Source organism: Phyllostomus hastatus, unplaced genomic scaffold (assembly GCF_019186645.2).
Source record: "Phyllostomus hastatus isolate PE091 unplaced genomic scaffold, TTU_PhHast_1.1 phas_contig_948, whole genome shotgun sequence".
NCBI lineage: Eukaryota > Metazoa > Chordata > Mammalia > Chiroptera > Phyllostomidae > Phyllostomus > Phyllostomus hastatus.
Genome location: NW_025333993.1, coordinates 2,125,086 through 2,146,562, shown reverse-complemented (window position 1 = coordinate 2,146,562; position 21,477 = coordinate 2,125,086). Strand labels below are relative to the sequence as shown.

The 21,477-nt window shown below is 60.9% G+C and overlaps 2 pseudogenes; one reads left to right on the top strand and one right to left on the bottom strand.

Moving 5' to 3' along the window:
* Positions 1-5,761: 5,761 nt before the first annotated feature.
* Positions 5,762-9,260, bottom strand: LOC123827936 (annotated as a pseudogene).
* A 238-nt stretch (positions 9,261-9,498) lies between these two features.
* On the top strand, positions 9,499-15,836 carry LOC123827935 (annotated as a pseudogene).
* The last annotated feature ends 5,641 nt before the right edge of the window (positions 15,837-21,477 follow it).

The following is a 21,477-nucleotide window of genomic DNA, read 5'->3' as shown; positions in this document are numbered from 1 at the left end:
CCAGACTTGTGTTTCTTTGCTGCTTAGGAGGTCGTGGGGCATTCCAGGTATTCCGCTTCTGTCTCCACATCGGGACAGGTTAACGCCAGCTGGCCCAGAGACACACAGGCCTGCGCGGTCACATTGGCAGGGACACTTCCAGGACCCCCCAACATTCAAGCCAGTGTACAAATCTCATGAGTATCCGAGGGACCACTCTGTAACGCACAAGTGTCTCTAGGGACCTGCCGAGCAAGGTGCAGAGACACCTGTAGATACCTGTGGGCGGAGGGCTGGCCCTGGGGCCAGGGTGTCTGGGAAGGTACCGTGGTGGGCTCCTTGTGGTAGGACACCCCTACTTTGTGGCACAACAGCTTGGGAACTGCGTGTCTGCCACCTGCTGCTAGTGACATGCCTTGTGCCACAGAGTGAGTGAGTGTACAGACAGGTACGGGTGCAGATGTGGGCTCCTGCTCCCTCTGGGGGGACCCATTTCACCCCGAGGCCCTGACAGTACTGCAGTTGTCCTCTGCCGGCGTAACCTCCTCGGCTCCATGTGCCCCGAACTTTGGGGTACCCTAGGCATGGCTATAGGCAGGGGTGTCCCTCCTGAAGTCCCAGCCTGCCTTGATCTCAGCACCCTGCCCCCACTCTGGGGAGGCAGAGGGTTGCCCCTCCCGGGAGCCCACAGCGGGAGCCCGCACGTCTGAGCAGTGCATTCTGCACTTTGTAGAAAACGCCCTGAAAGGAAGAGCTGCCACTCCCCGGGGACCTCCCGGCCCCGTGGCCCACCACTCACTTCCGGACGTCCACACTCGGAGCCGTGGTGCTCCTGTGGGGGGCCTGTGCACAGGTCAGATTGTCTGTGCCACTCAGGCCTGCTGAGCCCTGGGGCAGAGCCCAGCCCATTGGTCCCTGCAGGCCCACTGGGCCAGGAGGAGGAAGGAGTGGCCGCAGCCCAGCAGGGGGCAGTAGGGACCAGCCAGAGTCTCCCAGGGCCCTGGGCCGGTGCAGCGCCTGTGACAGAAGTTACCACCACTGCCAAGTAGAGCTGGGGGAGCCGGCCGACGGGAAGAGGTTTCTGGTCCTTGTTTTGTTTTAGTTTTGACTCTGAGAGGATGTTTGTTAAAGCTGGGACCGTGAAACAAGGAAGGGCCTAGGACAGAAGCAGCAACAGGCGAGAGCCCGGGTGGGGGCTGCTTGGGTTCAGTGGAACGTCAGCGAGAAGGGGTCCCGGGGGCCGGTTCACAGGGAAGCCTGGATGAGCTGCCACAGCCCGTTGCTGCCGTGGTCGTGAGCCTGGGGGTGTGTGGGGGTTCTGAGAGCCCAGGAGTCACCTGGCTGCTGGTGAGGAAGACGAAGACGGGGAAGGGAAGGTGTGGCGGTGGGGCTCCAGGAGGAAGCGCGCTCCCTTCACATTAATAGCAGGAGCCAGTGTGGGGCTGGGGAAAGAGCCCAAGTGTGTCTGTCTCCCGAGAGATGGTGAAAACGCCCCCGGGAGACACGGTGCTGGTGCTGGGCCTGGTCCGTGTGCGCACACGGAGCGCACTGGAAGGGAAGCGTGCTCTGCCGACACGACGCGGTTCTTGGCTCTGTGGTTTCATTGCAGAGGCGTGGCCCCCGTGAGGTGTCCTTCTCGTACTTCCCTGTGTTTATTACACACAGACGGATGGGACTTTTTCCACCCACACAGCTTCAGCGGGACCAGGGACTCGGGCTCCTCCTGGGCTTGTCCGTGCCCTGTGGCGGCAAAGCTTCCACAGGAGGAGTCTGAGCCGGGCTCTCCGTGATGGGAGGGGGCCAGCTGGGGACCCCGAGGGTGTCCTGGGAGTGTGGGGCTCCCAGGGAGACGCCTCGAGCTCCTGTGGGAGGCCGAGCTCCGTGTCCCCACGCTGATCCTGTGCTCTCCCGGCCTGTCTCCACACCTGCCCGTCCCCGTGGGTCTCCGGGGACAGCGGAGGCTGCAGAGGCCCCAGAGCCTCCTCCGTGCGCAGTGTCCCACCCAGGAGTCAGCCACGGCCCCTGGCAGGTTTTGCACGCAGGTCGGGTCCAAGTCAGAATTGACCTTTCCTGTTTGTGCTTTGTGAGGTGGCCTAGTGGCCCGCAGACGACCGGTGGGGCTGGCGCGGGAGGTGGTGGTCAGGGCGCAGGCTTCAGCACTGCCCAGCGTTTCAGTCCTCCTGCGGGCCAGCAGGAGGCAGCACCAAGTGGGCTCCCTTGTTTGTGAACCAGGCTGCGGTGGTCCCCACGTCCTGCTGCGGTGACCATGTCAGTCGGCCTCACCTGTGTAAGACTGGTCAGCGACTGTGGAAACCGTGCTTTCTTGATTGTCCGGCTCTCACCCTTGTCAGAACCAACCTTCACAACGTTTAATTTTGCAGCGACTGAGCCGGGCTTGGGACACCTGCCCCGAGGTGGGGGGGGGGGTGTCTGACCCCTGAGGTCGCAGGCCAGAGCACACGGCCTGCACCGTGACGCCGGAGTCCTGATGGAATGGGGTCGCCGCCCCGCCGCCAACATCCGTGTGACAGACACGTGGGAGCTGCAGGCCCCTCTGCCAACTGGCCGCCGGCCTCTGCCGCACGCCCGGCTGCTCAGACTTGCCTGCCCTTGGATGGGCCCGCCTGCTGCCCCGGCCCTGGGGTCCTCATCTATGCGAATCAGAGACACTGAGTGACTGCACTGTACTCGGAGCCGGAATGGCCAAGCATCCCTGTCTCCCTTCTCCACCCCCCCCACCCAGGTCCTGGGGCCCCCTCCACACGCGTCTCCCCCTGGGAGCCTCCCGGTACCTGCGTGGGCTGGAAGGAGGGAGGGGAGAGGAGTTTGTGAGTGGGCAGGGCGGGTTCTGTGCAGCCAGGGGCGTTGTGAGTGTGGCCTGGCTTTCTGTGTCTGGGTGGGAGCCACGTCGTCCCCCAAACTGGATTCTGCCCACCCACAGCACAGCTCACCGGTTTCTCCCGCACGCCACCTCCCACCGTCTGCGGTGACGTACAGGAGTGCAGGGGCCCTGCGGGAGCCCCACGGGACGAGCTGCGTGCTGGGTGGGCGGGGGCTCACTGTTCTCGTAGTGCATGTGTCTTCTTGTGGACGTCTGCAGTTTATTCTCGGTGCAAATGTCTTCTGTTTAACTGATTAAACAACGTCTTACAAACCGCATTCCCGCCTTTCTTTAGCGGTGTAGGCTCACCACACGACGGGGTGCATTCTGTTTGCAAGACAGACCGATGAGTGACTTCAGGTCTGGCTTAGAGAACATTCTAAAACTATATCGATGGGAGGCTTCTCCTAGAATTTTCTTTTGAAATGCTGACAGAGTAAACAGGTGTTTACAAAGCTTTCTCACTGGCCCCGACTGGTGTGGCTTGCTTGGGTGTCGTCCCACAAAGCAAAGGGTCAGGGGTTCGACTCCCAGTCAGGCACTTGCCTGGGTTGTGGGTTCGGTCCCCAGTTGGGGCGTGTGTGAGAGGAAACCAGTCAATGTTTTTACATAGATGTTTCTTTCCCTCCCTTCTTATCTAAAAAAAAATAAAATCTTTTAAAGATAAAAAAAACAAAAGCTTTCCCACTGCCTGAGCCCTGCAGAGCCTCCGCACTCACAGCAAGGCTGCCCGCCCACCTCTGAGCTCCACTTCGGGGGGGTCGTGGCGAGTGGAACCCCAGCCTGCGGCCTCCCCTCCCCCCAGACCCCCCTCCCCTACAAGGGGCAAGGTCCAGTCCTTGCGAGACAGGAAGCCCGTTTCTGCAGGGAGACGCCCTCCTGAGGCCTCGGGTCACCTGCCCTGGCTGAGACATCGGCCTGCAGGTCACCTGGACGGAGAGGGGGGCCGGCAGGCTGGGGGCTGACGCCGTGACCCTGGCCCCTGGTGATGGAAGGTGTGGATGTTCACGTGTGGGGAACTGGGAAGGACTCCTGACCTCCACGTAGGCCTGGGGGGGGTTTTGAGTGCTACCTGGGAACTTGAGTCGGCATTTGAACAGTGATTGCAGAACTGGACCGACAGGCTGACCGAGGTGCCGGCTTGGAGCCCGGCCAGCACTCTCCCGGCCCTTCTTGGGGGCAGGAACTCGGGTTCTGGAGGCTTCCTGGGGTGTAATGCTGCCCGGGAACAAAGCCCACGGCCCCAGGGTCCCGGCTGTGAGGGGCTCGGTCTCTGTGAGCTTCGGGTGGTGGTTCCGCTGGCTCCGTGGCGACCAGCCCTGCACACGTGAGCATGCAGACGTGTCTGTACACGCGAGACGCCTGCCGGCATTGTGGAGGCACGCATGCGCTGCCCCATTCCCGTACGGTCCTCCACAAATGAACATTTCCGTGCGGCTGTGGTGAAGCCTGAGGATTTCTTCCTCCACAGGATTACCTGTGCAGTAGCTACAGTGCGTGAACCAAGCCATAGTTGCTGCTGCCCCTTAAATGTCCCCCTCTTAAAGGAACGGCCTGCCCTGCTCTCCGAGGCCCAGGTCCCCTCTCACCTGTGCTCCCACCGGTCTCCGTCCTGGGCGCTGCCCTGGATGTCCCAGGCAGCGGGACTCTGGGCCCTCGGGGCCCCTGCAAGACCCTACGAGTGATCAGGGCTGGGGGCCTCCCTTTCCCGGCCCATCCCTGCCAGATTCTGAGGCCCGGCTCTGGTCACAGATCCCAGGTCACTGCCAATTCTGGGTTCGAGTTCCTTCACACTGGGGTAGGGACAGCTCTGGCTCTGCTAGCCCAGTAGGTCCTACCCACCCTGCCACCCTTGTAGGTCATCCCCAGGTGGCCAGGGCAGCTGGAGCCATATGGCCTGTGACTCTCAGGTGCGACGGCCCCTTGACCACTGTCTTCCTGGGCGCTGGGGAAATAGACGGCACGACCAGTGACCTGAGGAGGGTTTAGTAAGAGGGCCACGTACAAGCGTGCAGAAAGGGGGGTCGGCACCCCGGTGGGCTCACGGAAGGAAAGCGAGCCGTTATCATTTTAGTACGAAGCACACAGACAGATACTTCACCAGCCCTCAGTCTTATGTCCGGGGTACCCTTCTAATTGTTTTACACAAACACGCAGGGCAGACCAACTGGTGGGATAACCGCCAGGACGGGCCCTGCCCCCTGCCGAATCGGAAGGCACTGCTAACACACGTGCTCTCAGAAGATGCTCCGGCTTTAGGCACCTGCAGCTCCGCTTGACAGATGAGCTCGACAGCCGCCCAGGGCTGATGGTGCTTGGGACAGCTGCCAGTGCCTTTTGCACAACACTTGGGTACCTGCCAGGTCCTCGCACCCGTGGATCGCCACGAAAACGTAAAGTGTGTGACTGGGAGCACATCTAGAGCTAGCAGTCTAGAGTCGGGTTCTCGAGAATCCTTTTATTCATGGGGGAAACCACGCCCGGGAGACGGGACAGCGAGTCCAGGCCACGGTGTGCAGAGCTGAGGTGGGAACAGACTCCCGGAACCCTGCGTCTGCCGCCCACTGCCGGTGACCTGCAGAGACCCCGCTGGGCTCTCCTCCTCAGGTGGAGAGGGGTCTCCAGCCAGCTCAGGCCAGTGCGTGGGCCGTGAAAGGTTGTAGACAGATCTGAACACTTCTAGATGGTGATCATGGTTTCAGATGTAAGAAAAAAAAATCCAAATCAAAGGAGGAAATTTTGCAAAGACTTTAAAATATATGTATTTAGAGCTGACATAAGCTCTCCTTGAAAGCAATTTAGTGAAGACCACTGATTGAGAGAAAAATCACACTATTAAAGCCAGAAGCACAGACACCAGCTTGGTGCAGAGCAGCCCCTCCATGAAGTGGCACAGTGTAGAGACATCGGTCACTGATGCCCTACAGACACGTAATCAAAGAGGACAGAAGACCACGTGGACAATGGGCTCAGTCCAAAGTCCAGAACTAGAAATAGGCCAGCTCGTCCTGCCTGGTCTTGTTGGTCTGGTAGTCGTGCAAAGGCCAAGGGCTTCTTTTCATGGGGGAGACTTTCAAACACTCGAATATGTACAAAGGCATCATCTTCAACTTGAACCTGCAAAGAGAGTCGAGTGAGGGAGGGAGGCAGGTGCCGCCTCTGGCCTCAAGTCCCCAGACTCGCCTAGATGGTGTGAGAAAGCCCCTGGGTGCGTGGAGGCCGAGTGCCCCTCGGGCATCTGCACCCTAAGTGGGTGACATTCCCATCTTCCTCCCTCGGGCATAGCAGACACCCATCGCCCCAACCAGCACCCTTGGCATCCCCACGTTCGCTCCGTCAGAGCCCTCAGTTGCCTGAAGGCTCAGTCCCCTCCTCCACGGAGGCCTGCGTGGGTGCACGCACAGCACTTTAGAGCGGACAGATGCCCTGAAGCTGGGCACTGCCGCGGGACCCCCTTTAACACCCTGTCCCCAGCACCTACATGCCCCCCCACTACCCAGGGGGTCTGCACGAGCACCCATGTAGCCAACACTCCACCTTGATGAAGTAGTTGACCCCCGCGACCATCTGGCTCTGGTACTCCACAGCCTTGAAAAGGGTGTACTTCTTGTTTTCCTTCTCCTCCAGCTGGGACTTCACCTGGGGGACTGGGCCAGAAGGGAAAACTCAGTGGCTCCCTTCCTGCAAGAGGAAGTGCCTGGCGCATGAGCTTCTGTCTACCTGACGTTCAATGTTGCAAAATTGACCTCTAAGGCCCTGCCCTTTATAGATTTTATCTTTTTTTGTTTAAATAATTTTTTAAAAAGATTTTATTTATTTCTTTTTAGACAGAGGAAGGAAGAGAGAGAAGGAGAGAAACATTAATGTGTGGTTGCCTCATGCATACCCCCTGCTGGGGACCTGGCCTGCAACCCAGGCATGTGCCCTGACACTGGGAATCGAACCAGCAATCTTTTGGTTCCCAGGCGGGCACTTAGTCCACTGATCCACACAGCCAGGGCCCTTTGCAGATTTTTCTACAACACGATTGTTCCTTGCAATGGAGGAGACATGTTCAACTGTTCGCACTAATGAGAAAGTACAGCAAAAAATTCCTTAATTCCACCAAAGTTTCAAAGGAATGATTTCAGTATCTCACTTGCCCTTTCTTTTCTAGGTGTCAGAAATTTTTACTTTTTCACTATTATGACACTATTGGGCGGGCGAAAAAGTTCGTTTGGTTTTTTTTTCTATACGATGGCTCTAGTAGTGCTTAGCTGTGGATGGAGAAGGGGCCGAGACTGATCAAACGTGTCGAAGGTGGTTTGCAAGGTTTCCTGCTGGAGACGTCTCACCGGATGGCGTGCTCCACGGTGGGGGAGACCAGCCGAAGTTGACGGCGATCAGATAGAGACGGTAACTGAGAACAATCAACGTTCTACCACCCGGGAGATAGCCGACATACTCCAAATATGCAAATCAATAAAGGTATTGGTGAAAATGAAAAAATGGGTCTTTTATTTTACAGAAAAAAAACTAAGTAGACTTTTTGGTCAACCCAAGACAAGTTTACACCCTGTTTTTCTCTTTTAACTTAATATAGTTAAGAGAGAAAAGCAAAGAGCAAATAGTTCCTTTTTTAACAATAAAAACTTGAAACAGCTTGCAATGTTTAACAGGTTAATTTTAGATTTAATCTCTCATTTTACGGATGAGCTTTAATTCTCTTAACTGCCCCCTACTGGGCACTTTGGCTGTTGCTAAATTCTCCTGGAACAGAGAAGGCACCGAGAAAGTGCTTTGCAGGTAAAGGGTGCCGTCCTGCATTTCCAGGGGACGTCGGAGCATGTCGTGCCTTTGGGCAGAGGCTGATCCCAGCCCCGAATCTCAAGCAGGAATCCATCCTCTGTGTGGTTCAGTCCCGTCTCCCAGGATCTTGCCCTCTTACTAACTGAGCATCTTTGTGGAGGTAGGAGAAAGCAGGTTTTTAAATTTTTTTTCTTCATTTACAATCTAACCTGCTATCTAGATGAATCAGTAGGCATAGGAGCACGCTGGCTTTGGCTGGAGTGCCTAGACTAGTTCTAGAGGGTTCGAGGACTTGAGTCAAGGCAGCTGCAGCAGGCGGGCTAGCTGCTGGGAGCCAAGGAGGATCACCCTTGTCACAAGCAAATGAGTCACTGAGGCCACCCTGCACCTTCAGGGAGGGGACCTCCCGGGGGGTATGAATGGGAAGGAGACAGCACTTGGGGCAGCTCTGGGCGGGAGGGAGGTGGGTCAGGTAGGAACAGAGCAGGCTCTTCCCGCCCTTCTTAAGTTTGGGAAACCGGGAACAGCAAGGAATAGCTGGGCTCTGTGAGCAGTGCCGGGGAGGGGGGGCGGGAGGCACCTCCCTCGGAGCCCGCTCACCCTGCAATCCCTGCAAATTCCTGTTTGCTGAAGTCTCCTGGGACTGACTCAACAGCCTGTGCTGTGGTCAGCTGGTCTAAACCACCAGGGCAAAGACGGGGGGCTCGCAGCATTCCCTCGGGGTAGGGAAGACAAAGCAGGGGAGGAGACTTACAGGAGAAAGAGGTTTGTTTTGCTTGTGGTCTTCTCCTCAAGCCTTCCTGCGGCCCTACCATTCCACCTTGGCCAGAACCTTCTGTGAAAGCACCTTAGTGGTGCCCACTTTACAGATAAGGAAACTGAGGCGCAGGGGTCAAGCGCTGTCTGGTTTCTGTTTTGTTTTTCAATGTTTATTTGGAGCTCATTTCAAACTTACACAAGGAGTGTAAGTTTAGGGTCACTGCGTACCTTCCCCAGGTTCACTGACTGTTAACCTCCACCCCACCTGCTCCTTCTCCTGGTCTCTGGTTTTCCCCTTCACCGCCCGAGGGCCAGCATGCCAGGCCCTTCCCCCTGAGCGCTCTATGGCTTGGTCCCCAGAAGCCGAGGCTCCTCTGTCCCTGTCCCAGCCTAGCCCCACGGGCCACGTCCCAAGTGCGCACATTTCAGCCAAGATCTCCGCGTTCCGGCGGGCGCCGCCCCGTTGCGGACAGGGCCAGACCGACCCCGGGCTCTGTAGGACCCAGCCCACCTACCTGGTCGGCGATGGCCTGGATCTCAGCCGTGGCGGGGCCTGGTGGCGGAGGGCGCACCCAATCCCACCTGTGTATCGCTCATGTTGGGACAACAGGCACAGAGGAGCTGCAAACAGGAAGGGAGTTAGGCAAGTATGATTTCGAGAGCAGACAGCCCTCCGCCCTATATCTGCGAGGTCACCTGACAGGCGGGCGGGACCGCACGAGGGCGGGACCTTGGGAGGGCCTGAGCAGGGCGCAGCTTGGTGGGTGAGGTCTGCTGGGGAGAGATGGGTGAGGGGCGAGCGCACTGAGGATGGGGGGGAACTTTCACCTTTCCCTTAATTACCTGAAAGCATTTAGATAGGGAGTCTGGTTCAGACAGACAGCAATATGTGTATATAAAAATACATATAATGGTATATGTATATGTATGTGTGTATCCATATTTTCAACCTGAGACTCACCTGCAGCGCAGGTATCTGAGTATCAAACACCCGCTCCTCCCACCTCCCCTTGATTGGCCTTCCTCCGGACCCTCAGCTCCGGACGGTTCCAGACCTGAGCTGCCAGGCAGCCTTTGGATCTCACATCTGTATGGGGCTCTGTATGCATGAAATTAAATTTGCTGTTCTCCTGTTACTCTGTCCCACACCATGTTAATTGTTAGACCTGACGAGATGCCCTTTGTGTTCCCGCAGTGTGTGACCCGGTGATGGGGGACAAGTGGGATGGCGAAGGCTCTATGGTTAGTCGTTTCTTGCAAGCAGGTAACAGGTGTGGCAAGCACAGCTGTTGCTGCCAGTCCGAGGGCGGGGCTCCTCGCCCTTCCTGGGTGGGGCGCTGCTCTGGGGGGAGGCGGGGCCTGGTCCGGGGGGGGGGGGCGGGCGGGGCTGGCGGAGGAGCTTTCCCCAGAGAGCCAGAGAGTCGGTGTCTCGGGGCCACGCATTCCCTGCTGCAGCCAAAGCAGCCACTTCACAAACCATAGGGACGGGGGTCGTTTCCTAACAAAACTTCCCAGACAGACGCAGATTTGAATTTCCTGCCATTTCCGTGTGTCACCAAGCATCACTCTTCTTCTGACTTGTCCCCCAACGTTTAAAAAGTGTTAGAATGGCTCTCAGCCTGTGAGCCACGCACAGGCAGGCACCGGGATAGGCAGTGGGCCACAGCCTGCCGTCCCTCAGTGGGCAGAGTGGGCAGGACGCCCTGGAGTGGCCACCCCGAGCCCCTCGGGGCACCCGAGGGTGTTGGCGGAGGAAGGGGCGCACCCGAGCCTCCCGGGATCCTCGGAGCCCTCGGGTCACCACGCACTGCCCGTCTCCGCGGTCTGGTGCCCGGTTTCCCGTGGGGGCCGCAGGCCTGGGCCCGCATGCTGGGTTTCGTCTCCTCCTCCTCCTCCATCAGTGTCAGCCTGTATCCCTGCATCCTTTCTCCGCAGTACGTTCCGGAGGACCTCCTACTGGTGTACAAAGAGAAGGTCGTGCCCGTTGCAGACATCATAACCCCTAACCAGTTTGAAGCTGAGTAAGTGGCTAGAAACAGCTAAAGCTTTCAGACCTCCCCACGGGAGAGCGACGCAGACAGTGCAGGAAGAGTCCCCAGACCACCTCTGGGGCTCGCGTTCAGCTCCTCGGAAGGTCCCACCCCAGGGTCTCGAGGGGCCCCGGCCGACCTGGCTTCCGGCCGTCAACGGTCGCGTGCAGTTACTTCACCCTGACTCCCTGTGCCTGTCACACCGGCTCCAGCTGTGTTCTTGAACAGTGGGACACTTGGGGACACCGAGGGGGGAGTGGCGCTCTGGCACATGGCTGCCACGGGCCACACGGTAGAGAGTCCATGCCAGCTGGTACAGGTGGTCACGCCAGAGCTCTCCCACACCCCCAGTCACCCTTGCTGGCCCCGTGTGCCGTGACATGGTCACGAAGGGGGCGGTGTCCCTGTTGTTCGTGTTGTTGCGTGTGCACATGGACCGCAGTCTGGAACTTCAGCCTGCCCTGTGATGTGGGGTCCCCATTTAAAACTAAAGTTTACTCTTAACCAGTCCCCAGACACCCTGTGGTGGCCACTTGGTCCGTGATGGCCTGTGATGGCCAGCAGGCTCTGAGTCAGCTCCCTGGGGCAGCTGGGGGTGGGCACCAGTCCCGGTGCAGTTCTGGGAACGTGACAGGCAGGACCCAGCTGGCGAGGGATGCCTCACCCGTGCCCGCCTGTCCTTCAGGTTACTGAGCGGCAGGAAGATCCACAGCCAGGACGAAGCCTTAGCGGTAAGGAGACCTTCCAGGTGCTGGTGTGGGACAGAGGGACTGATCACAGTGGGGAGGGGACAGCCACGTGCCCGTGGAGGTGGGAGACGGGCACCCTCAGTGGCCAGCATCCCAGCTTCCAGTTGGCTATCCACAGGGTTGGGGGATGCACTGCAGATTTCTCTTTGGTCGCTCGGCCGCTCCCTCACTTGCAGCTTCGTGCTCGTGGGGTCTGGTTAACCCGAGGCCAGCTCTGCTGGTCACAGCAGCCCGGTTTGGGCTAATGAGGAGTGGCCGTGGCAGAGCTGCAGCGTGGGGAGCCCTCCCACTTGGAGGGCGTCCGAGCCAGATGACTCTGGGGCAGGAAAGAAGCAGTCTGTGGGTACAGGCACCCCTTGGTATGAGAATGAGAGGAGACAGGTCACGCACCCCCCACAGGTCCGGGCCCAGGGTGGGTGCTGGGCAGCTGGCCTGCCCATGTATGCATGCGTGTGTGTGTGTGCACACATGCATGTGGGAGGCACCCCCCCCAGAGCTCACACGCAGCTTGAGGCAGAGGGTGCCCACTTGCAGCCTCACAGGCACTGCTCGGGGCAGCCCACAAGACAGACGGGTCCTCCTGCAGCCCTTACTACAGGGCGGTCCCTCGCTGCTCTGTGACTCGCAGCCCAAAGCCTTGGGCTCACAGGGGAGGGACTCGGCTTCCTCGCCGGGACTTGGGTGAGCAGGCGCCTGGGCCGAGGGGCCGTGACTGGGAGTCCACGTTAGTGCCCCCCGCACCGGAAATTCCGAATGTGTGTGCACGACCAGGGCCAGCGTAGGAGCCTTCCCTACGACGGCGGGAGGCCTGTGTGGCTTGGCCCGCTGGTGCTAGCCCCGTGGGAGGCTGGCAATATGCCCGCTGCCTGCGACTGGCCCTCCCGCACCGGCCCCAGCTGTGTCCAGGCCTGGCCCCTGCTCTGGTTCAGCTGGCACTGTCCCGACCTGAGTTGACCTCAGTGGGTATTCTGTCACAAGGCACTGTGCCCTGGAGGGCAAGAAGCCTCCAGCCCCACCGAGTTCTTGGGCACATGGCAGCAGGTGTTTGTTGAATGAATAAATGAGCGCGTGAGTGGCTTCCCAGAGTGGATGGGTGCTGGGAGTTGTTGTTGCTTGGTGTTTGCTCTGTGTGGGGCCCGGATGAGGAAGCACAGTGGGCCCAGCCTGGTTGGCACCTCTGTCCAGGAGATGGGCACCCGTGGGGTGCAGATGGGGGCTGGCGGGTGTGTGCCCTCAGACTTCAAGCCAGAGGGGATGGGGACAGTGGCTTTCACCTGGCAAAACGCATTTCGGCAAAGCTGTCACTGAACAGGCAAGGGCCGGTCAGGGGAGGCTCCCAGGTTCTCAGCCCCTGCTGCCTCCCTCCCGTTAGGCCGGACCCCGTGAGAGTGCATGAGGGGCTGTGAGTGCTGGCCGCACCTGGCCGTTCCGGCTCACGGGGTGGGGTGCAGGAGCAATGGCCTGTGCTGTGGCAGGTGACTCAGGAGTGGCCGACGCACTCCCTGTGCCCGGCAGGTGATGGACGTGCTGCACTCCATGGGCCCCTGACACAGTGGTCATCACCAGCTCCGACCTGCCCTCCCCGCGGGGCAGCGACTACCTGATCGTCCTGGGGAGCCAGAGGACCCGTGAGTCCCACGCCCGCCCCACCACACCCTCCCTCCCACCCTGCCCTTCCGCTGTCTGCCCTGCCCGCCTCTGAGAAGGCGTGGGGACCAGTGGGAAGATGAGCACCCCTTACTCAGCAGGCAGTCATTTCCCTTAGTTCCCGTCACTCCCCACCCTGCCTCGTCCTGAGAAAGGGGGAGACCGGAAGCAGATGGGGGAGGGTTTCCATCAGCCGGGACACAGTGGAGCTTGGGGTGCCGATACCTCCCCCCTGGTCACCCGCAGAGCAGCCCTCAGTGCCAGGACGGCACCAGCGGCACAAGAATCACATCCCGACTTCCATATGGGGGTCGTGAGGAGCAGCCCTGCCAGGAAACCAGGGGTCCACATGCCTGACCCCCCTACGGGGCCTGGACTGGTGCCGACCTCTTGGGGGTGGGGTGGGTGGGGCTGGGAGGTGCTTCGTGCTCCTGCTCCCCGTGTTCCTGTTTCCCCAGCGGGAGTGCCGCCTGGGTGGGCGCTCCATGCCCGGCGTCAGCGTGACTCAGGAGGCCGGGGTCCCACTCCTGCCGTGGGAGCAGCCCCGCGGGCACCTTCTCACCGCTCCCTCTCATCTGTGTGCAAGAACACACATGCACACACGCCCTGACACACTCACATACACACCTCACCCCCAGTGAGCTCACAGGGTCCCTCCAGCTCTAGGCACCGTGGTCCTTCAGGCTCCCTCTGAAGACCACGTGAGCCGGCCCCTTGTCGGCCATGCAGGGTCCCCTGAGGCCATCCTGACTGCAGCCGCTCGGGACACTCGCCATTGTCCACTTCCTCCCCTGGGACAGTGAAGCCACTGTGGGGCGTTGGGAGCAGCCGGCAGGCCCTGAGCCCTGGGTTCTGTCCGGGCGAGCCGCCGCAGGGTGACATCACCCACCTCGCACAGTGCAGGGGGACGAGGGGGGAGGAGGACAGACGGGGGCCCGGACCTGGGCGGGCGCTCTGCTGGCGAGGGTCCGGGGTCCCAGTGTGCCGTGCTATCTCCAGGGCACCCCGACGGCTCCGTGGTGACCGAGCGCATCCGCATGGACATTCGGAAGGTAGACGCCGTCTTCGTGGGCACCGGGGACCTCTTTGCTGCCATGCTCCTGGCATGGACACACAAGCACCCCAACAACCTCAAGGTCAGCGGGGTACACCACCCCCTGACCCCCCACCAGTTGATCTGTTCATCACTGTGGGGAGTGGTCACCACATCCAAAGGGCTGGAGGGAGACAGGGGTGACCGTGAGCTTAGAGGTGGGCGGCCCTGGGCGGGCAGGGGTCCTGTGTCATGTGCCACGTCTGGGTGGAGTCGCAGCCCCACCCCTCCTCACCGTCCGGCGCTGAAACCCGGGGCCCTTGCTCAGGACCGAGGTGCCGCAGCACCAGTGATGGGAGCCTCTCCCAGCAGAGCGGTCCCTGTGAGCGCGCCCTTGAACGCAGTCCCTGGGCTGAGGAGTAAATCGGGGCGTGGTCCCTCCTGGGCGGCCCACAGCGCAGCTCAGGACTCGGGGCGCATTCTTCCACGTCCTCAGTGCCGCGTGCAGTTTCGCAGTGTCTTAAGAAGTCCTGTCTGATGCCCCGTCGGCTGACAGCCTCTCTGTCCTCCAAGAGCCTCGTAGAGGTGCCGGGCGGGCAAGGCCTGCACTGCCTGATGCGGGAAGGGCAGTTGGGGGTACAGGGGCTGGTGGGAGAGAGGAGCCAGGCCTCTGTCTGGTTGGGTCCCCTCAAGGAAGGGAGAATTCGGCGGTCGGGACCTGGGAATGGATTCCCCTGAAGCCGTCATTGCAGGGCACCCAGGGCGGGGGGTCCGTGCCTCCCCAGCACATCTGAGTGTTGGGCTCCGAGTTTGTGTAGTGCAAAGCCTGCCCGGGGGTGCCTCCTCTGCCGCCTACCAGTGGAAGCAACACTGTGCTGTTCTCTGGCCACTGTCAGCCCTCTCTTGCCTGCCCCGAGGGCCAGCCTGCTGTGAACGCAGGCCTGCCCGCTTCATTGGCAACAACAGGAGCTCCATGTGGTCCAGGCAGGGGCACCGTGGTGCCCAGAGAAGGCCTCGCCGCTGGGCCCCCAGGTTCCAGGATGGAGTTCTGTCGGACTCCCTAGCCCCTGCTGAGCTCCAGGTCTGACTGGGAGACTCAGAGCAATGGCTTTGGCCGACCTTGGAGCAGGAGGTCTCTCCATGTTGGTTTTTTTGTACTTCGTTCATCCCAGAAACACTTCCTGAGCGCCCGCTACGGGCCCAGACAGTATCGTTGGTCCTGAGTCACAGCCCCTCCCCAGAGCTGTCTGCGGTCCGGAGGGGCAGTTGATTGTGTTAAGCAGGCGTCCGCTCAGCTCTGTTCTGCTGGGGGGGGGAGGCGTGGCCAGCTGGAGGATGACCGCCAAGCCGGCACCCTCGTGACTCGGCGCAGACGGCACTCTCAGAGGCGGCTGTGGGCGGCATGGGGGGCCGGCGGGCCTGGGCGAGATGGGGGGCACAGCGGTTCCCCCTCCCTGCAGGTGGCCTGTGAGAAGACGGTGTCGGCCATGCACCACGTGCTGCAGCGGACCATCAAGTGTGCGCAAGGTACCGCGGGCAGGGCCCACGGGCACCCTTCGCGCTCCTGAGAGCCTCCCGCGTCTGGGGGCCTGGGGCCGAGGGTGGGGAGGAGGCGGCACCCGCTCCACTGTGGTGACGTGTGACCGATTCTGCTGTGACCGGGGTCCCTCTGGCTCCCTCTGTCCCCCTGACCCTGGCCTTGAGGAGTGGGGTCTGTGGGCCTGCTCTGCCCCCGACGCTCACGCTCTGTGTGCTCTGCAGCCCAGGCCGGGGACAGACAGAAGCCCAGCCCGGCCCAGCTGGAGCTGAGGATGGTCCAGAGCAAAAGGGACATCGAGAACCCGGAGATCGTCGTCCCAGGCCACGGTGCTGTGAGGACCGCGTGCGTGCGCCCGCCTCCCAGCGCGCAGCGTGTCGGCGTGTCCCACTTTCGTCCCGTGAGAGATGTGACGTCTGCCTTAGAGCCGTGACCGAGACTTGACGTGTCTTTTCTTTCGTGTCGTGTCCAGCATCCGCTGGTGTTCATCGTGAAATCGTGCCAGTCGTGCTTTTTAAAAAATAACAAAGTGATCACAGAAGTTCGTGATTTGGAAAACCAGCTGCCCTTCCCCACCGAGGCTCCCGGGCCTCTCTGGAAAACCAGCTCTGTGGCCGCCCTCAGGGGGTGGGGGGCGTCCTCCCCAGCCGGGGGTGGCCCTAGGTGGGAGGGGCAGTGGCCCCCCAGAGAGTCCCATCAGCTCCCACCAGTGAATGGTCCCCTGTCCAGTTTGGGTCCGGGTGGTGGGGGGCGGGTCCCCAGGGGGGTGGGGGGCTCTGTCTGTGTGTCTCTGAGAGCGAGAGTTCAGCGTTAACCATTTCGCGTCCCTGCCAGACTCTGCCAAACACCTTTATTGTCATTCTGGCCTTTTCCTCCTTGCTCCTGCTTCCAGACTTGTGTTTCTCTGCTGCTTAGGAGGTCGCTGGGCATTCCAGGTATTCCGCTTCTGTCTCCACATCGGGACAGGTTAACGCCAGCTGGCCCAGAGACACACAGGCCTGCGCGGTCACATTGGCAGGGACACTTCCAGGACCCCCAACATTCAAGCCAGTGTACAAATCTCATGAGTATCCGAGGGACCACTCTGTAACGCACAAGTGTCTCTAGGGACCTGCCGAGCAAGGTGCAGAGACACCTGTATAGATACCTGTGGGCGGAGGGCTGGCCTGGGGGCCAGGGTGTCTGGGAAGGTACCGTGGTGGGCTCCTTGTGGTAGGACACCCCTACTTTGTGGCATAACAGCTTGGAAACTGCGTGTCTGCCACCTGCTGCTAGTGACATGCCTTGTGCCACAGAGTGAGTGAGTGTACAGACAGGTACGGGTGCAGAGGTGGGCTCCTGCTCCTCTGGGGGACCATTTCACCCCGAGGCCCTGACAGTACTGCAGTTGTCCTCTGCCGGCGTAACCTCCTCGGCTCCATGTGCCCCGAACTTTGGGGTACCCTAGGCATGGCTATAGGCAGGGGTGTCCCTCCTGAAGACCCAGCCTGCCTTGATCTCAGCACCCTGTCCCCACTCTGAGGAGGCAGAGGGTTGCGCCTCCCGGGAGCCCACAGCAGGAGCCCGCACGTCTGAGCAGTGCATTCTGCACTTGGTAGAAAACGCCCTGAAAGGAAGAGCTGCCACTCCCCGGTGACCTCCCGGCCCCGTGGCCCCACCACTCACTTCCGGACGTCCACACTCTGAGCTGTGGTGCTCCTGCAGGGGCCGTTTGCACAGGTCAGATTGTCTGTGCCACTCAGGCCTGCTGAGCCCTGGGGCAGAGCCCAGCCCATTGGTCCCTGCAGGCCCACTGGGCCAGGAGGAGGAGGGAGTGGCCACAGCCCAGCAGGGGGCAGTAGGGACCAGCCAGAGTCTCCCAGGGCCCTGGGCCGGTGCAGCACCTGTGATGGAAATTACTGCCACTGCCAAGTAGAGCTGAGAAGTCAGCCGACGGGAAGAGGTTTCTGGTCCTTGTTTTGTTTTAGTTTTGACTCTGAGAGGATGTTTCTTAAAGCTGGGACTGTGAAACAAGGAAGGGCCTAGGACAGAAGCAGCAACAGGCGAGAGCCCGGGTGGGGGCTGCTTGGGTTCAGTGGAAAGTCAGCGAGAAGGGGTCCCGGGGGCCGGTTCACGGGGAAGCCTGGATGAGCTGCCGCAGCCCGTTGCTGCCGTGGTCGTGAGCCTGGGGGGGTGTGGGGGGGTTCTGAGAGCCCAGGAGTCACCCGGCTGCTGGGGAGGAAGACTAAGACGGGGAAGGGAAGGCGCGGCGGTGGTGCTCCAGGAGGAAGTGTGCTCCCTTCACATTAATAGCAGGAGCCAGTGTGGGGCTGGGGAAAGAGCCCAAGTGTGTCTGTCTCCCGAGAGATGGTGAAAACCCCCCGGGAGACATGGTGCTGGTGCTGGGCCTGGTCCGTGTGCGCACACGGAGCGCACTGGAAGGGAAGCGTGCTCTGCTGACACGACGCGGTTCTTGGCTCTGTGGTTTCATTGCAGAGGCGTGGCCCCCGTGAGGTGTCCTTCTCGTACTTCCCTGTGTTTATTACACACAGACGGATGGGACGTTTTTCCACCCACACAGCTTCAGCGGGACCAGGGACTCGGGCTCCTCCTGGGCTTGTCCGTGCCCTGTGGCGGCAAAGCTTCCACAGGAGGAGTCAGAGCCGGGCTCTCCGTGATGGGAGGGGGCCAGCTGGGGACCCCGAGGGTGTCCTGGGAGTGTGGGGCTCCCGGGGAGACGCCTCCAGCTCCTGTGGGAGTCCGAGCCCCGGGTCCCCACGCTGATCCCGTGCTCTCCCGGCCTGTCTCCACACCTGCCCGTCCCCGTGGGTCTCGGGGACAGCGGAGGCTGCAGAGGCCCCAGAGCCTCCTCCGTGCGCAGTGTCCCACCCAGGAGTCAGCCACGGCCCCTGGCAGGTTTTGCACGCAGGTCGGGTCCAAGTCAGAATTGACCTTTCCTGTTTGTGCTTTGTGAGGTGGCCTAGTGGCCCGCAGACGACCGGTGGGGCTGGCGCGGGAGGTGGTGGTCAGGGCGCAGGCTTCAGCACTGCCCAGCGTTTCAGTCCTCCTGCGGGCCAGCAGGAGGCAGCACCAAGTGGGCTCCCTTGTTTGTGAATCAGGCTGCGGTGGTCCCCACGTCCTGCTGCGGTGACTGTGTCAGTCGGCCTCACCTGTGTAAGACTGGTCAGCGACGGTGGAAACCGTGCTTTCTTGATTGTCCGGCTCTCACCCTTGTCAGAACCAACCTTCACAACGTTTAATTTTGCAGCGACTGAGCCGGGCTCGGGACACCTGCCCCGAGGTGGGGGGGGGGGTGTCTGACCCCTGAGGTCGCAGGCCAGAGCACACGGCCTGCACCGTGACGCCGGAGTCCTGATGGAATGGGGTCGCCGCCCCGCCGCCAACATCCGTGTGACAGACACGTGGGAGCTGCAGGCCCCTCTGCCGACTGGCCGCCGGCCTCCGGCGCACGCCCGGTTGCTCAGACTTGCCTGCCCTTGGGTGGGCCCGCCTGCTGCCTGGGGCGTGGGGTCCTCATTGTGCGAATCAGAGACACCGTGTGACTGCACTGTACTCGGAGCCGGAACGGCCAGGCATCCCTGTCTCCCTTCTCCACCCCCCCCACCCAGGTCCTGGGGCCCCCTCCACACGCGTCTCCCCCTGGGAGCCTCCCGGTACCTGCGTGGGCTGGAAGGAAGGAGGGAGGGGAGAGGAGTTTGTGAGTGGGCAGGGCGGGTTCTGTGCAGCCAGGGCGTTGTGAGTGTGGCCTGGCTTTCTGTGTCTGGGTGGGAGCCACGTCGTCCCCAAACTGGATTCTGCCCACCCACAGCACAGCTCACCGGTTTCTCCCGCACGCCACCTCCCACAGTCTGCGGTGACGTACAGGAGTGCAGGGGGGCCCTGCGGGAGCCCCCACGGGGACGAGCTGCCGTGCTGGGGGGGCGGGGGGGCTCACTGTTCTCGTAGTGCATGTGTCTTCTTGTGGACGTCTGCAGCTTATTCTCGGTGCAAATGTCTTCTGTTTAACTGATTAAACAACGTCTTACAAACCGCATTCCCGCCTTTCTTTAGCGGTGTAGGCTCACCACACGAGGGGTGCATTCTGTTTGCAAGACAGACCGATGAGTGACTTCAGGTCTGGCTTAGAGAACATTCTAAAACTATATCGATGGGAGGCTTCTCCTAGAATTTTCTTTTGAAATGCTGACAGAGTAAACAGGTGTTTACAAAGCTTTCTCACTGGCCCCGACTGGTGTGGCTTGCTTGGGTGTCGTCCCACAAAGCAAAGGGTCAGGGGTTCGACTCCCAGTCAGGCACTTGCCTGGGTTGTGGGTTCGGTCCCCAGTTGGGGCGTGTGTGAGAGGAAACCAGTCAATGTTTTTACATAGATGTTTCTTTCCCTCCCTTCTTATCTAAAAAATAAAATCTTTTAAAGATAAAAAAACAAAAGCTTTCCCACTGCCTGAGCCCTGCAGAGCCTCCGCACTCACAGCAAGGCTGCCCGCCCACCTCTGAGCTCCACTTCGGGGGGGTCGTGGCGAGTGGAACCCCAGCCTGCGGCCTCCCCTCCCCCCAGACCCCCCTCCCCTACAAGGGGCAAGGTCCAGTCCTTGCGAGACAGGAAGCCCGTTCTGCGGGAGACGCCCTCCTGAGGCCTCGAGTCACCTGCCCTGGCTGAGACATCGGCCTGCAAGTCACCTAGACGGAGAGGGCCGGCAGGCGGTGACGCCGTTACCCTGGCCCTGGTGATGGAAGGTGTGGATGTTCACGTGTGGGGAACCGGGAAGGACTCCCTGACCTCCACGTAGGCCTGGGGGGGTTTTGAGTGCTACCTGGGAACTTGAGTCGGCATTTGAACAGTGATTGCAGAACTGGACCGACAGGCTGACCGAGGTGCCGGCTTGGAGCCCGGCCAACACTCTCCCGGCCCTTCTGGGGGCAGGAACTCGGGTTCTGGAGGCTTCCTGGGGTGTAATGCTGCCCGGGAACAAAGCCCACGGCCCCAGGGTCCCGGCTGTGAGGGGCTCGGTCTCTGTGAGCTTCGGGTGGTGGTTCCGCTGGCTCCGTGGCGACCAGCCCTGCACACGTGAGCATGCAGACGTGTCTGTACACGCGAGACGCCTGCCGGCATTGTGGAGGCACGCATGCGCTGCCCCATTCCCGTACGGTCCTCCACAAATGAACATTTCCGTGCGGCTGTGGTGAAGCCTGAGGATTTCTTCCTCCACAGGATTACCTGTGCAGTAGCTACAGTGCGTGAACCAAGCCATAGTTGCTGCTGCCCCTTAAATGTCCCCCTCTTAAAGGAACGGCCTGCCCTGCTCTCCGAGGCCCAGGTCCCCTCTCACCTGTGCTCCACCGGTCTCCGTCCTGGGCGCTGCCCTGGATGTCCCAGGCAGCGGACTCTGGGCCCTCGGGGCCCCTGCAAGACCCTACCAGGGATCAGGGCTGGGGGCCTCCCTTTCCCGGCCCATCCCTGCCAGATTCTGAGGCCCGGCTCTGGTCACAGATCCCAGGTCACTGCCAATTCTGGGTTCGAGTTCCTTCACACTGGGGTCGGGACAGCTCTGGCTCTGCTAGCCCAGTAGGTCCTACCCACCCTGCCACCCTTGTAGGTCATCCCAGGTGGCCAGGGCAGCTGGAGCCATATGGCCTGTGACTCTTGGGTGTGACGGCCCCTTGACCACTGTCTTCCTGGCGCTGGGGAAATAGACGGCACGACCAGTGACCTGAGGAGGGTTTAGTAAGAGGGCCATGTACAAGCGTGCAGAAAGGGGGGTCGGCACCCCTGGAGGGCTCACGGAGGGAAAGGGAGCCGTTATCATCTTAGTACGAAGCACACAGACAGATACTTCACCAGCCCTCACTCTTATGTCCGGGGGTCCCCTTCTAATTGTTTTACACAAACACGCAGGGGAGACCAACCGGTGGGCTGACCTCAGGGACGGGCCCTGCCCCCTGCTGAAACGGAAGGTGCTGCTAACACACGTGCTCTCGGAAGATGCTCCGGCTTTAGGCACCTGCAGCTCCGCTCGGCAGAGGAGCTCGACAGCCTTCCAGGCTGACGGTGCTCGGGGCAGCTGCCAGCGCCTTTT